Raw genomic sequence first — 14,396 nt, forward strand, 5'->3', positions numbered from 1 at the left:
GTTTTACGCAGCGGACTCACGCTGTGCAAAAATCACGGACAGTCTGCACTGCCCCATAGTCTTGCATAGGTCCGTGCCACACGCGTGAAAAACACGTTCGTGTAAATCCGCCCTTAGGTTTAACCCTTTATGCTCACTGATTAAAAAAATAAAAAATTCCTTTCCTATTTAAAGGGGTTGTCAGGAACATTTAAGAGACTGGCTGCAAGCAGGGGATGTAATAAAATAACAAAATAAGTAACACTCACCTGGTAAATCTCCCGCAACTCCAGAGCTGCCACTTTGGTGGTCTCGGCCGTTGTTTACTTTTACAGGAAGTGATGACAGCCGCAACAGTCACATGGATGGAACATCAACACTTCCAGTAGAAGTAAACAAACCGGCGGAGACCACCAGAGCGGCGGTAGTGGAGCTTCGAGGGGTTTACCAGGTATTACTTATTTTGTTATTTTATTAGATCCCCTGCCTGTAGCCTATGCTGAAATGTCCCGAACAAGCCCTTTACTTTTTTATTGCATAAAACTGACAAAAATGTTTACAAAATAAATTGTTTTCTATAAATATTGGGGCATAGTTATTAAAACTCCTAAGGGTATGTTCACACGGCGGGGGTCCGTAACGGCTGAAATTACGGGGATGTTTCAGCCTGAAAACATCCCCGTAATTTCAGCCGTACCGGCATGTGCAGGCGCTTGAACGCCGCGTCAATTACGGCCGTAATTAGCGCTGCTATTCATTGGAGTCAATGAATAGCAGCTCCAATTACGGCCAAAGAAGTGACAGGTCACTTCTTCTACGCGGGCGTCTATTTACGCGCCGTCATTTGACAGCGGCGCGTAAATATACGCCTCGTGTGAACAGACAAACGTCTGCCCATTGCTTTCAATGGGCAGATGTTTGTCAGCGCTATTGAGGCGCTATTTTCAGACGTAATTCGGGGCAAAAACGCCCGAATTACGTCCGTAAATAGGCCGTGTGAACATACCCTAAGGGTATGTTCACACGGCGGGGGTCCGTAACGGCTGAAATTACGGGGATGTTTCAGCCTGAAAACATCCCCGTAATTTCAGCCGTACCGGCATGTGCAGGCGCTTGAACGCCGCGTCAATTACGGCCGTAATTAGCGCTGCTATTCATTGGAGTCAATGAATAGCGGCTCCAATTACGGCCAAAGAAGTGACAGGTCACTTCTTCTACGCGGGCGTCTATTTACGCGCCGTCATTTGACAGCGGCGCGTAAATATACGCCTCGTGTGAACAGACAAACGTCTGCCCATTGCTTTCAATGGGCAGATGTTTGTCAGCGCTATTGAGGCGCTATTTTCGGGCGTAATTCGGGGCAAAAACGCCCAATTTACGTCCGTAAATAGGCCGTGTGAACATACCCTAACAGTAAAACCACCCTCGTTGCCCATAGCAACCAGATAATAGCTTTTATGTCACCTGTTCTGGAAAAATGAAAGCTGTGCTGTGATTGGTTGCTATGGGCAACAAGGGCAGCTTTACTGTTGGACCTCTTTCTGACGGAAGTGAGACGCAAAGGATAGCCATGTCACACAAACCTTGAGCATGTTTAGGGCACCTAGCTGGCACTAGGGGTGCTGCCAGCAGACACGCCACGGTACTAAGCGCACAACCCCCGCCCCCGCTGCCCGTACACTTCAATCAAACGAAACGCCGCTGGATAAGACCTTAGTTAATTATATAAACAGTATCCGCCCATGTCTCTGACGTCACCGCATTCGGTGTGGAATAGTCGCGCTCAGATTGGTCAACGCTGTAGCCGGTCACGTTGCTACACTGTTTACATCCTCTCAGCTGTTCACCCCCACAGCTTCCCAGAGTGCATCGCGCACATGAAAACAAATAACGAGTCCGGGCACATAGGCCTGTCTGTACGCAGCAGTCCTGTGCCCGCTGCCCCCTCTCTGCCTCGCTATTTACTACACGACAGGTACCAGGCCGCAGACGGAGACTGCACGCTGTAGTCTATGACCACGCTGGCCCGGCCTCTCATGGTGAGTTGGGATGGCAGCTGCTCTCAGTCCGGAGTTAGTAAGCTAGAGGTGTATACTCCTCCCCCCTCCTCCAGCTTGTGGCGCAGTTAGCGGCTTCTCCTCCGCACATGATATAACGTTATTGTTCATGTATGTAGTTGGCGCACATAAATCGCAGTATTGTCCCCCAGCGTGTCAGGTAAAGTCACGGTCTCCAGATGGCGGCGTTCGCGTCCGCTCGGCTTGAAAACTTTCTTCCTATTGTTATACAGCAGCCTTGTTATGGCTGTGCACGCTGGTGGAATGGCATGAATCTTTGCCCATGATTCTGGTGGTGACGTAATAGTTTTTCTTGTTGCCCGCAGTCACGCCGACCGCTCTGACGTAATGTCTGATCGATGACGTGTCTGCCCCCGTTTAGGTGGTGTGTGTATTTAGCTTGTGCTGTGTACTCTATAGCTGAGGAGGATTGCGAGGACGTCACAGCAGAGAACACCCTGGGGAAGCTTTATCAAAAAGAGGGTGACGGAAAAATGGGTCAGTTGCCTTTGGCAACCAATCAGGTTGCTGCTCTCATTTTCAGAAGAGCGTGCGCTGGGATTTGATTGGCTGTCAGGAGCACTTGATCCCTGTGCACTAGTATGTGTGATTGCTGCATTGCGGTGGGACGATGAGAACAACATATGACAGGACCATGTGCACGTAGAGTGCCCCCTAAACCGTGCCCTAATAGACGGTGCCAGTCGATGTCTCTTTTTTTCTTTTTCTGGATAGAATAGCTCAGCATGCTACTCTGTTCTGGCCATTAGAAAGCAGCAGAAGCCTGGAGCATTATAATCAAAGCAAGTGTGAATGGGGCCTTAGTTAAAGTGGATCCTCGGTTGCCTATAAAAATGATTCCAATCTATACAAAAAAAAAAGTTTGTTGCTCATTACTTACCTGGCAAATCCCCAGCGTGCCCGCTTTGGTTGTCCTTCTAGTCATTGTTAGCTGTCCTGCAGTGATGTGCCGATTACCTGCATGTGACCACTAGCCAATGGCTGGCCTCCGCAGGTAGCTGGCACGTCCTCGCTGTAGGACAGCTGACAAAAACCAGCAGGACCACCGGAGTGACAATGCTGTAGCTTTGGGGGCGTCGATATACCAGGAGAGTAATGTTTCTTTGGTTTTAGCACATCCCTGGCCTTTTTGCCAATTTTGGGTGGACTCGGAAAACCCCTTTAATTTCAAATCTGCTTTGGAAAAGTGAAAGCTGGAACCGAATTGGCTGTTGTAGGCGACACTGACGCTTCCTGTGCTACTTTTTATAGATCATCCAAATGGGAGAATTCCTTCAATTACCCGTACTAACCAATCGGATTCCAGCTCTCGTTTTCTAAAGTAATTTGGAGCATGAAAGCAGCGACCTGGTGGCTATATAAGATTGGCTGGGATCTGAGTGACGTTCGGCGGGCTGCTGACTACATAACATCTGTCTGTCCGCTCCATAGACCAACATTAGACTGCTCTTAGTTGTCTAGAATCTGCTGACAGATGTTTGGGTCGCTGCAGGATCTTTATTTCTGAGGCACATAAGGCTGCCCGTACAGGATGTGGCCGTGCCGCGGTGATTGCTATGTGACCAAGAACCAGGTGGCAACAACCATGCCCTGTTTAGCGATGGTTCTCGGACGCATCTTGTATGGGCACCCTAATGTAATAACGCACTCGTGCTGTTCTATAAGTAAATGATTTGGTTCCAAGTTACTGATGTTGAGAACTGCAGATGTAGTGGGATCAGCGTGTTTAGGGTCTGTTCACACTTCTTTTCTGTCGGGTTTCCATTGAGTTTGCTGCGCTATTTTATTCAGTCGAGGACTGAAGTCTGTCAGAAACTGATAGGAAGGGGTTGGATCATGAAGGATTCATCATGTTTGGTATGCATATATTATTATTATTATTATTATTCTGTGTAAAATGAAGCCATGATGCCAGTGTGAACAGAGCCTTCTGTGTACCATAAGGACAAGACTTATGTGAATAAACAATTCTGTTGCTTTTTTTTTTTATTCAAACCTTTTTATAGGAAGTTCTAGAACCACGACCAAAAAAAACAATCAAACATGGCAGCCCCTTATAGAACCAGATTACAGATGACATTGGATAAATAACTATTCCATGGAATGAGTTTTATAATGTTTTCTGAATTGCTCCCTATTCCTTCAGGAGCGATCAGATAATAAGGCTGGGTTCACACGTTGCAGTCGTGTGCCGCGTGGCAAAACTGCATGATACCACAAATTGATGCAGTTTTTAGTCGTGCTGTTTTTGCATTTGAAACATGTTAAAACGTGTTTTTTTTACCTATAAACACCAGCTGCCGATAACCGCGCCGCAAAACTGTGGTAAGTATGTGGTTTTGTTTTTTGTTTATTTTACTGTGCACCACAATACCGCAATGTGTGAACCCAGCCCAACTAGCAGATCAGAACGTCTAGAGGCCTCATGCACACGACCGTGCTCGTAATTACGACTCGTAATTACGAGCACGGGCGGCCACGGGCAGCCGGCCGCTTTTGCGAGCCGTGCTGCCATTATAAAGTATAGCAGCACAGCCCGTAAAATAGAAAAATAGAACATGTTCTATTTTTTAAACGGCACGGGCACCTTCCCGTGAGAAAACGGGAAGGTACCCGTGGCTAACAGAAGTATATGAGCCCGTTATTGCGGGTCGTAATTACGACCCGCAATAACGGGTGTTTTTACGGTCGTGTGCATGAGGCCTTAGTTGTATGGTCTCCGTGGTTCCCTGGCTGAAAGGTTTTGTGTGTGCCAGTGTCTGTGTAGCATTGAGCACTGTAATCACTGGGGGAGATTTATCAGAAATAGTCAGAGGGAAAAGTGAAGCCGTTGCCAAAATTTTTTTTTAACGTTCCTATGGAAAACCAGATTCTCACCCTGATTGGTCGCCATGGACAGCTACTCCACCTTTCTCTTGCACCAGTTTCTTCTAAAGGATCCCGTAGTGCAATTAGAAAGTACCCGGAGCTCGCAGGCCCCTTTATGTGGAGCAATTCCAATAATAACATATTGGGTAACTTCTTTTTTGCAGTCCAGTAATATAATCCGTAATAATCCTTTTGATTACAATGCAGATTACAATGCCGGATCAAAACCAGGCTGTGCATTTCCCATTACTACGCAGTGACCTGGTCTAAAAAACTCCCCAACGAGTAATTACAATGGGAATTTCCAGTCTTATCTGTGCTCAGATGTTTCTTTATGTCTCATTATAAAGTTTTCACTCATGAGCAGCCACCTCTAGGCTAAGAACGAAGACTCCACCCTATCAGGATAATTGGGGGGCCCATCTATTCCCCCCTGCTATGCCACGTCTAAAAGTTATTTCTTGGAAATAAGGCTTTGTTTACTTAAACTTAAATCTATAGAGTGGTGTTTTCCTCAAAGTTTACATACAAAAACAAAAAATTATACTTTGGTTTATCTGGACAGAAGTTCTGGGGATTCTGCAGAATTAGGGTATGTTCACACACTCTATTTACGGACGTAATTCGGGCGTTTTAGCCCCGAGTTACGTCCGAAAATACGGCTCCAAAGCGGCAGCAAACATCTGCCCATTCATTTGAATGGGCTTTACGATGTGCTGTGCAGACGGTAATTTTTTTTACGCGCCGCTGTCAAAAGACGCCCGCGTCAAAGAAGTGCCTGTCCCTTCTTGAGACGTAATTGGAGCCGTTTTCCATTGACACCATAGAAAAACCGCTCCAATTACGCCTGCACTTGCCTTTACGTCTAAAATTGCGGAGCTGTTTTCTCCTGAAAACAGCTCCATGATTTCAGCCGTTACGGACGTGTACGTGTGAACATACCCTCAGGGTACGAACACAGACTGCGTATTGAGGGCGGATACACTGCGTCAAGCTGCGCTGCGTATCCAATCTGAACACCGCAGGAAATGGCGTCTGAAATTCCGCACCACTGTGGTGCGTTTTTTCGGGAGTAAATTCCGCTGCATAAATTATTGCACATACTTACCCCCTCCCCCGTCTGATGTCCGCTCCGGCCGCCCTGGATGACATTGCAAGCCATGTGACCGCTGCAACCTGTGTTTGGCTGCAGCGGTTACATGGTCTGCTACGTCATCCGGGGAGGCCGGACCGGAGAAGAAGCAGGGAACTCTGGGTAAGTATAACTTTATTTTTATTTTTTTTCTTACTTGCGATTTTTGCGGCGGAATCACTGATTCCGCCGCAGATATTGCAACTTTCACCACTTTGTTGCGGGTTTAAGCACCCCATAGAGTTCAATGTGAAAACCCTGCAACAAAGTGGTGTGTGTTGTAAGAACAAAAAAAAATAATAAAGTTATACTTACCCAGACTTCCCTGCTGACATGGCTGCGGTTGAAGATACCGCAAGTCAATTTATGTGCGTTTTTTTTTCGGCGGCACACTGCTGCTACTGTAAAACACTGCGGATTTTCTGCTATTAATCCATTGCGGAAAGTCCGCAGTGTTTACGCTGTGTTTGTACCTTTAGGGTATGTTCCCACAGACCGAATGCGCTGCAGATTTTCTACCACAGAAAATCTGCAGCAGAATCTCTAGAAAAACTCTGGTAAATCTGTCACAGAAATCTGCACCAAATAGTGCGTTCTTCCTGCTCATATTTCTGCGGAATTGTTGCATTTTTTTCGCAGCGGTTTTACCTGCGTATTTAGTGTTAAACATTGGTTATAGCAAAGTATATGTGCACCTGCTAAATTCCAGCCGTTTTTACTACGTTTCCGCTGCGTAAACGCTGTAAACACCGCAACAACATAAATCTGTTGCAGAATTTCTGCTCCCCATTGAAGTCTATGGTCCAAAACACGCAGCAACTCCGCATAGAACATGCAGCATAAATTGACATGCTGCGGAATTGAAAAACGCACCGCAGAAAACTTTTCACAAGACTTTTGTGGGGTTTTTTCCGCAGCGGGGACACAAGATTTTCTGAATCTCATTCACTTTGCTGCTACTGTAAGGGGGAGTTCACACAGAGTTTTTTGACGCGGAAAATGCGCCAAAAAACGGCCGTAAATGCCTCCCATTAATTTCAATGAGGCCGAGGTGTCTTTTTCCCACGAGTTTAAAAACCAGCTCACGGTAAAAAGAAGGGACATGACCTTTCTTCGGGCGTTTACGCCTCAGATCTCCCATTGACCTCAGTGGGAGGCAGAGAAAGCGTATTTCGTGTTGTTTTATGCTCGCGTCGCTCAATGGCCGCAGGCGAAAAACGCTGCGAAAATCAGCGTGCAGCCACAGGAAAATCTGCCTCAAAATTCCAAACTGAATTTTGAGGGAAATTTTCCTCCTGCAAAAAACTCAGTGTAAACTCAGTCTCAATGGTGCAGAATTTTCACACAGAATACCGTTGAAATTCTGCATCTTTTACGCTACGTGGGAACCCAGCCTTAAGGTGCAAGTCTGGTTTTAGAGGAACTAACATTTTGGGGATAATAAGGCTACATGAAAAATGACTAAGGGTAGGTTCACACGCAAACGTAAAATATGTCTGAAAATACAGAGCTGTTTTCAGGCGAAAACAGCTTCTGATTTTCAGACGTTTTTGTAGCAACTCCGTGTTTTTCGTGGCATATTTTACGGACGTTATTGGAGCTGTTTTTCAATGGAGTCAATTAAAAACGGCTCCAAAAACGTCCCAAGAAGTGTCCTGCACTTCTTTTGACGATCCGTCATTTTACGCGCCGTATTTTGACAGCGACCCGTAAAATAAAAGCTCTTTTTACGAATTACGTCTGAAACCACTGCGTGTCAACATACCCTAAGAATGAAATGGAAAATGTACCTGTGAAATTTTCTGTTTTGAGTCTGTAGGCATCACATCGAGAATCTTTTTCCTCACACGGTCAAATAGGAGATAGTAAAGCCACCCGGAACAAATAAAACTCTTAAAGTGGTTTTCTCAAAATCATAAATGATCAAATATCCACAGGATAGGTGATCATTTTATGATTGCTGGGACTCCCACCGATCATGAGAATGAGGGTCTCAAACACCCAGATCCTCCCCACTGCTCAACCGCAGTGAGGAGTAGATTGAATGGAGCTTCGGTCAAGCATGTGCGCTGCCATTCCATTCAAAGTCTATAGCGGTGACGGAAACAGCTGCCGAGTACAGTGCTTGACTGTTTCTGTCATTCTCTTAAACCGTGAATGAAGTGGCTGGAGCATGCTCGACTGCAGCTGGGCAGTGAGGAGGATCTGGGGGTTCTCACGATCGATGGGGGTCTCAGCAATCATAAAATTATCACTGATCTTGTGGATAGGTGATGATTTATGATTTTGGGAATACATGTTTAATTAGACAACCAACGGTGGCTTATCACTACATATAACTAATCGGCCAGTACAGAAGCACACTGTAATAAAAAAGTGAATTCTATATTTTAAAGGGAGGATATATTATTCTGTCTACAGACTCAAGGAACAGAAAATTCCACAGGTAAATTTTCCATTGCATTTACGTCTTACGTCAGCTCACCATGAGATCTACCAAAGCCTAGGAAGGTTGGGAATTCAATCCGGAACTCAGAGCTCCGTGAAGAACATCAGGCATGTTGGAGGCAAGAATGTTCATCGTACAATGCTTGAAGAACATGGAAGGGTAGCGATACCTCTCGTAGAAGGGGCTTTAAAGGAGTTTAGAGGATCCAGGTCCTCAACGTGATGGGTAAGAAAAATATTTTCTCATCAATCTGGTAAGTGTTGCTTTGCTTGCCTTTTTTTTTCCATTCCTGGGTCCTGACCACTGAAGGAAAAGATTGTCCTCTAGTCTACAATTTGGTTCATTGTAAAAAGATTTTAATTGCTCTAATAACATACAGATGATGCCATCTTTTCTTTTCAGAATTAGGCGATGGATAGAATGCTGGCAGTTCAATAACTTGATTTATATATGCTTGAGATGAAACCCTTGGAATAAAACTAGGCACTGTTCTAAGAAGTATTTTTTCGGGAGATATACCAAGATACTGTTCTTTAGAGTCGAAGGCCTTCAATTCACTGATTCTTTTCAGTCATAACTGCAATTAGCAATAGTTTTTTTCCAGGACAACAACTTGATCTGAATGGACTCCAGAGGTTTGAATGGAGCAGACCTGAAAGTCTGCAGAACTATAGACAAACTCCAGCATGGAAATATTGGTCTAATAGATGGCCTGAAGTTTTCTAGAGCCTTACAGGAAATCTGTCACCTCCGAGACCCCTTTGAACTATAAATCGCTTAAAAGACGCTGATTCCGATGCAGCCATTTTTATTATCTTTCTACTCACATGAATTCCGCCACTGTAAGCCTTCAAACGGGCCATGTGCTTTATGTGAAACTGCAGAGCAACACGTGCCATTGATGTGAGAGGTGTATGTCGGCTACAAAGGTGCGCGAGGGCCAAACGACAATCTACAGTGTAGCAGCTCACCGTAAAAATCAACCCGGGGGCTACCAGACGTGCGTCTAAAACAACAGTTCAGCAAACCCTACTGCGTATGTGGCTGCGAAGCAGACGGATGGCCACTGCTCCTATACTAACAATGGTGCCTCTGAAAAAAAGAAGGCATGAGTTTGCCCGGCAGTATCTGAATTGGACCACCGATGATTGGCAAAGGTTTGCCTTCTCCGATGAGTCACGTTTTCTGCTTCATTGAACAGATGGACGTTGCAGTGTCAGGCGAGAAACATCAGAAAACAAACACCCTGCAACCATTGCAGGAAGAACACAAGCTGGTGGCGGCAGCATTATGGTCTGGGGAATTTTTCCATGGCGTTCTCCCGGCCCACTCATCCATGTGGAAGGCGCTCTGAACCGATTTGGGTATAAATCCATCGTTGCAGATCTCGTCCACCCATACATTCTGTTTGTCTTCCCTGGGGCAAATGGAATCTTCCAGCAAGACAATGCAATGTGTCATACGTCTAGAAACGTCCTATGGTGGCTGGAAGAGCACGACCAAGACTTCTAGGTACTTCCTTGGCCCCCTAATTCGCAAGACATGAACCCAATTGAGCATATGTGGGACCACCTCGATCGTCTTGTTCGCTCTATGGATCCTCCCCACATACCCTCCAGCAAATGTGCAGTCAACATGACTTCAGATACCTGAGACCACCTACCAGCACCTTTTTATTGAGTCCCTCCCAACCCGTCTAGCTGCTGTCCTTGCACACCGCAGTTACTCTGGATATTAGCTGGTGGTGGTCATAATGTGACGTGTGTGTGTGTGCTCTCTATTTTAATCTTGTTCTTGCTCAACAAACTTTAAAAAATACTAAGAGACAATTGTTTAACGTAAGGGAATTGCGTGTGCAGCTATATTCCTTAATCCTATACTATTTATTAGGATTCCCGTTGGTGCTATGTGCCACCCTCACTGGTAAAAGGGACAATTCTGATCAGTATATATTTAGGAATTGCTATGTATGCAGTTCCTTTATGTAAAAGAATGGGGCCCGTGACAACTGCTGATGGGTCCAGGGGCCTAACTAATCCTCGGACCCAACATTGCTCCTGTTCACCATGCAGGCCTATACCATGGCAGGAACAACCTGAGAATTGGCTCCCTTTATCACCTGTGAAACCGTTCTTAATTTTCCTTTCTTATTAAAAATCTTGAAGTTATTACTTTTTATTTTATTTTTTTTCATAGTATTTATTTGCATGTCAACATTCAACACATACAAAACATTTGTGATATACTTACTGTAAAATTTGTTTTACTGCCTCCAGTCTTCCTAGTAATATCACATTGCAACATCATTCAATGGCTGGTGTGAGACATTCCACCCTATGAAGGAAACGTCCACTGCAGCGAATATCAATGTGGCACTTATTGACCACGCAGCCACATGACCCAGTTCCAAAATGGATGCAGCATCCTGAGGTCTAGTCATCGCTCTAAAGTCCAAGGATGAGGGAAGAGTTTTAAAACTTGCAGATTAATAAGGGAGACTGGTTTGGGTTGTGGTTTAAAAAATAAATAAAATGCACCTTATATCTAAATAGGACTGAGCAAACTTTTGTGTACTACTTTTTTTTTTATTTTTACACAGCATGGGTGATAATTGTCTGATGGGGTCCCCACTGCTGGTATCCCCATCGATCGTGAGAACAAGGGTCCCAAACCCCTGTTCCTCCCCAATGCACCCCCGCTCCTATTGAGTCGGAACAGAACGCTTTTTTTCCCCATTGAAATCAATGGGCAGATGTTTGGAGGCGTTCTGCTTCCGATTTTACGGCCCAAAAACGGCCGAAAATAAGCAGTGTGAACATACCTTTAGAGAGGTTACCCTGCAAAACTGCTGGAAGAAAGCCAATTAAAGGCAAGCAGAAGAAAACAAAATGATCTGTTGGGCAAAAGAAGGGGCAAACAATGAGAAAAAGAGCGTAAATTCACCTCCTTTAAATATAGGCCCTGTTATTAGATCAGTCATTCAAAAATCTGCCGCTTCAATGAGGAGGATGTAGATCTGAAAAAGGCGTGCGGTAAAAAGACCATTAACATTTAGGCCGGATTCACACGAGCGTGTGCGTTTTGCGCGCGCAATAGGTCCATAAAAGCTCCGTGTGTCAGCAGCATATGATGCGTGGCTGCGTGATTTTCGCGCAGCCGCCATCATTATGACTCTGTTTTTAAGTTTGTAAACAGAAAAGCACGTGGTGCTTTTCTGTTTTCATTCATAGTTTTGACTACTGTAGCGCTCATCACGCGCGGCACACGGATATGCTTCATTGTCCCGTGCGCGGTTTTCACGCACCCATTGACTTCAATGGGTGCGTGATGCGCGAAAAATGGCCAAATATAGGACATGTCGTGAGTTTTACGCAGCGGACATACGTTGTGTGAAAATCACTCACAGTCTGAACGGCCCCATAGACTAACAAAGGTCCGTGCGACGCGCGTGAAAAATCACGCACATAGCACGGATGTATTATACGTTCGTCCTTAGAGAAAGCTACACTATCAAAGATACCCTGGTACAAAGCATTGTTCGCTATCCCCAAAATTACTTGGTTGGTCAGGATGATTCCTAATGGAAACTTTTGATGTGGCCGGTGCGCGTTTTGTGAATATAATTTAAATGCGAACTTCCTGCAATTTGGAGGGATTTCCCATGTTGTCGGGCAGTTTATAAACTGCAGAACTGAATTTGTGGTCTATAATTTTTTCATAGGAAAAAACATTTGCAGTCTGAATGAGATGTTTAGAGAGTAGGAGACGGTTCTCTTCGCCTCATTAAATATAAGTCGCCCATATGGGCAATCCTAATGTTTTGAAATTCACAGGGATTGACCCTGTTGGCAATAGACCTAAAACCCTGTTGAGAAAGGAAGCAAGGCAGATCATACATTCTGATGCATCACAAATTATTTTTTTATATGTTAAAGATGTTAGTGCTTTATTAAAAACGTTTATATTCATTTGTGTGTTTGTGTTTTACTTTTTCTTATTTTTACACTTTTTCTTCCCTATGGGGGCTGCCATTTTTTGTTCCATTTCTGTGTGTGTCGATTAACGACACACACAGACATGGAATACGGCAGCCACAGTCCCATAGGGACGACGAACGACTCCCGTCCCATTGACTGCCGTGTACGGCGTCTGTGTGGGAACTGCGCATGCGCCGCTCCCACACAGTCCTATTCGAAATTGGCGCCGTCCGGCGCCATTTTCCTGTGGACCGGAAGTCGCGGCCGGACAGTAATATTACTACTTCCGGTCGCGGCTTCCGAACAAGTGCACATGGAACAGTGGCAGCAAAGGGAGCGGACGGGCCGGAGGGAGCCGCGGCGGCAGGAGCAGGTAAGAGATTTCAATGTATGTTAGTGTTTGTGTGTGTTTACTACTGTATGTAAACCTACTACACTGTGGGTTACCTCAAAAAATGGCGACACACAGTGTAGGAGGTTAAACCTTTCAAACCCCTCGTTTATCCCGGCACTAGCCAGGATAAAGGAGGGGGGGATGCTGAGAGCTCACTAGAGCGAGAGCTTTTAACCCAATGTTGCAATGCTGCAATTTTGGGAACTAGCTCCATCTAGTGACCAAAAATGGGTAGTATTATAAATTAGAAAAAATTTATAATATTTCCTGACTCGCGAAAAAAATAAAAAAAATTTGAACAATGTTTAATCACCCACACACTAAATGTTTAATTTTTAAAAAAAAAAACATGTTTTTCTGGCGACACATTCCCTTTTAGGTTTTATTGACAAAAAAATCAAGGTGATCACGCACGGGCCACTCGTATGGAGTGTGCTTACGCCATTATGCATGAGGCCTGAGGAAGCGCGCTGTAGTTGCCGACGCTTAGTCGCATGCAGCATCGTGTTCCCGCTGGTTTTATGCTGTTGAATTGAAATAAACCTACCTGCTTTAACACCGGTGAGTGTCGCATCTTCTATTATACCTGATATCCAGGGCTTTATACTGTGCACAACCTGTTTGGAAATAGCTCTCATCCCGCTCCATGTTGCACTGTGTTTTTTTTTCTCCTTTTATTTAGTAGAATTTGCATTTGGTAACTTTATGTGAACTCTCAATATGCTACTCTCAAGAGAGCAGAAATGTTAAGAGTGGCCAAATCCATAATCTGTTACCTTTGTAAAAAGGACCTATAACCAGTATTACATGATCTGTTTAATTGACAATCGTTACCCCACAGAAAAATAATTATCAAATTAATGACTAAAAACAAATAAAAAAACAAACTTTATAGGTCGAGCGCCCAATATGTAAATGACCCGACTCTCCACAGGAGTCGAGTCCAAACTATTTTGCACGGAGCTCCCTTTATGCCCAGGTTTTCCTATAAACACCCCTGACATAGAGTGTAAAGCCACGAGGTTTTGCTTATCAAAAGTATTTACTGTATATAGCAGTTATTATTCTAGATCGGTAACTGCTATAGACAGCGATATAATATATCAATAACGGCTGTATAAATTCTATAGACCACAGTCTTTTAATCAATGTCGTGACTACTTGCAACTGTACACTATGCCGCGGGCGAGTGGGAGGCGATGGGAAGGCGCTCGGCATTACAGCAGCTCCTTGCCAGGAAGTTTAGACCCGACTTCTACGGAGTCGTGTTATTTACATGACTAGCAACCTAATATAACTATTCGTCTTCTTTTTTAATTAGTTATAACATATTTATGTTTAATTGTGTGGGGGCTAACCATTTCAAGTAAAATAGTAAATGTAGTCCTAGTGATCAGTCCTCCTTTTAAAAGAAGACATGCACTGCTCAGCAACACCAAAAGGCCTGGACTACGGACATCTAAAGTGGATGATCACAGAATTTACCTTGGTAAAGGAAAAACCCTTCATGACATCTAGC

General features: G+C 44.6%; 1 protein-coding gene across 1 annotated transcript in view; it reads left to right on the top strand.

The window, feature by feature from the left end:
* The first annotated feature begins 1,517 nt into the window (after positions 1–1,517).
* PCMTD1 (protein-L-isoaspartate (D-aspartate) O-methyltransferase domain containing 1) overlaps positions 1,518–14,396 on the top strand; it is a 62,359-nt gene continuing 49,480 nt past the window's right edge. The window contains exon 1 of the mRNA XM_075826257.1: positions 1,518–2,018. The gene's annotated coding sequence lies outside the window, so the exon portion shown is untranslated. The remainder of the gene's footprint in view (positions 2,019–14,396) is intronic.

This window comes from Rhinoderma darwinii, chromosome 5, assembly GCF_050947455.1.
Source record: "Rhinoderma darwinii isolate aRhiDar2 chromosome 5, aRhiDar2.hap1, whole genome shotgun sequence".
NCBI classification, from domain to species: Eukaryota; Metazoa; Chordata; class Amphibia; order Anura; family Rhinodermatidae; genus Rhinoderma; species Rhinoderma darwinii.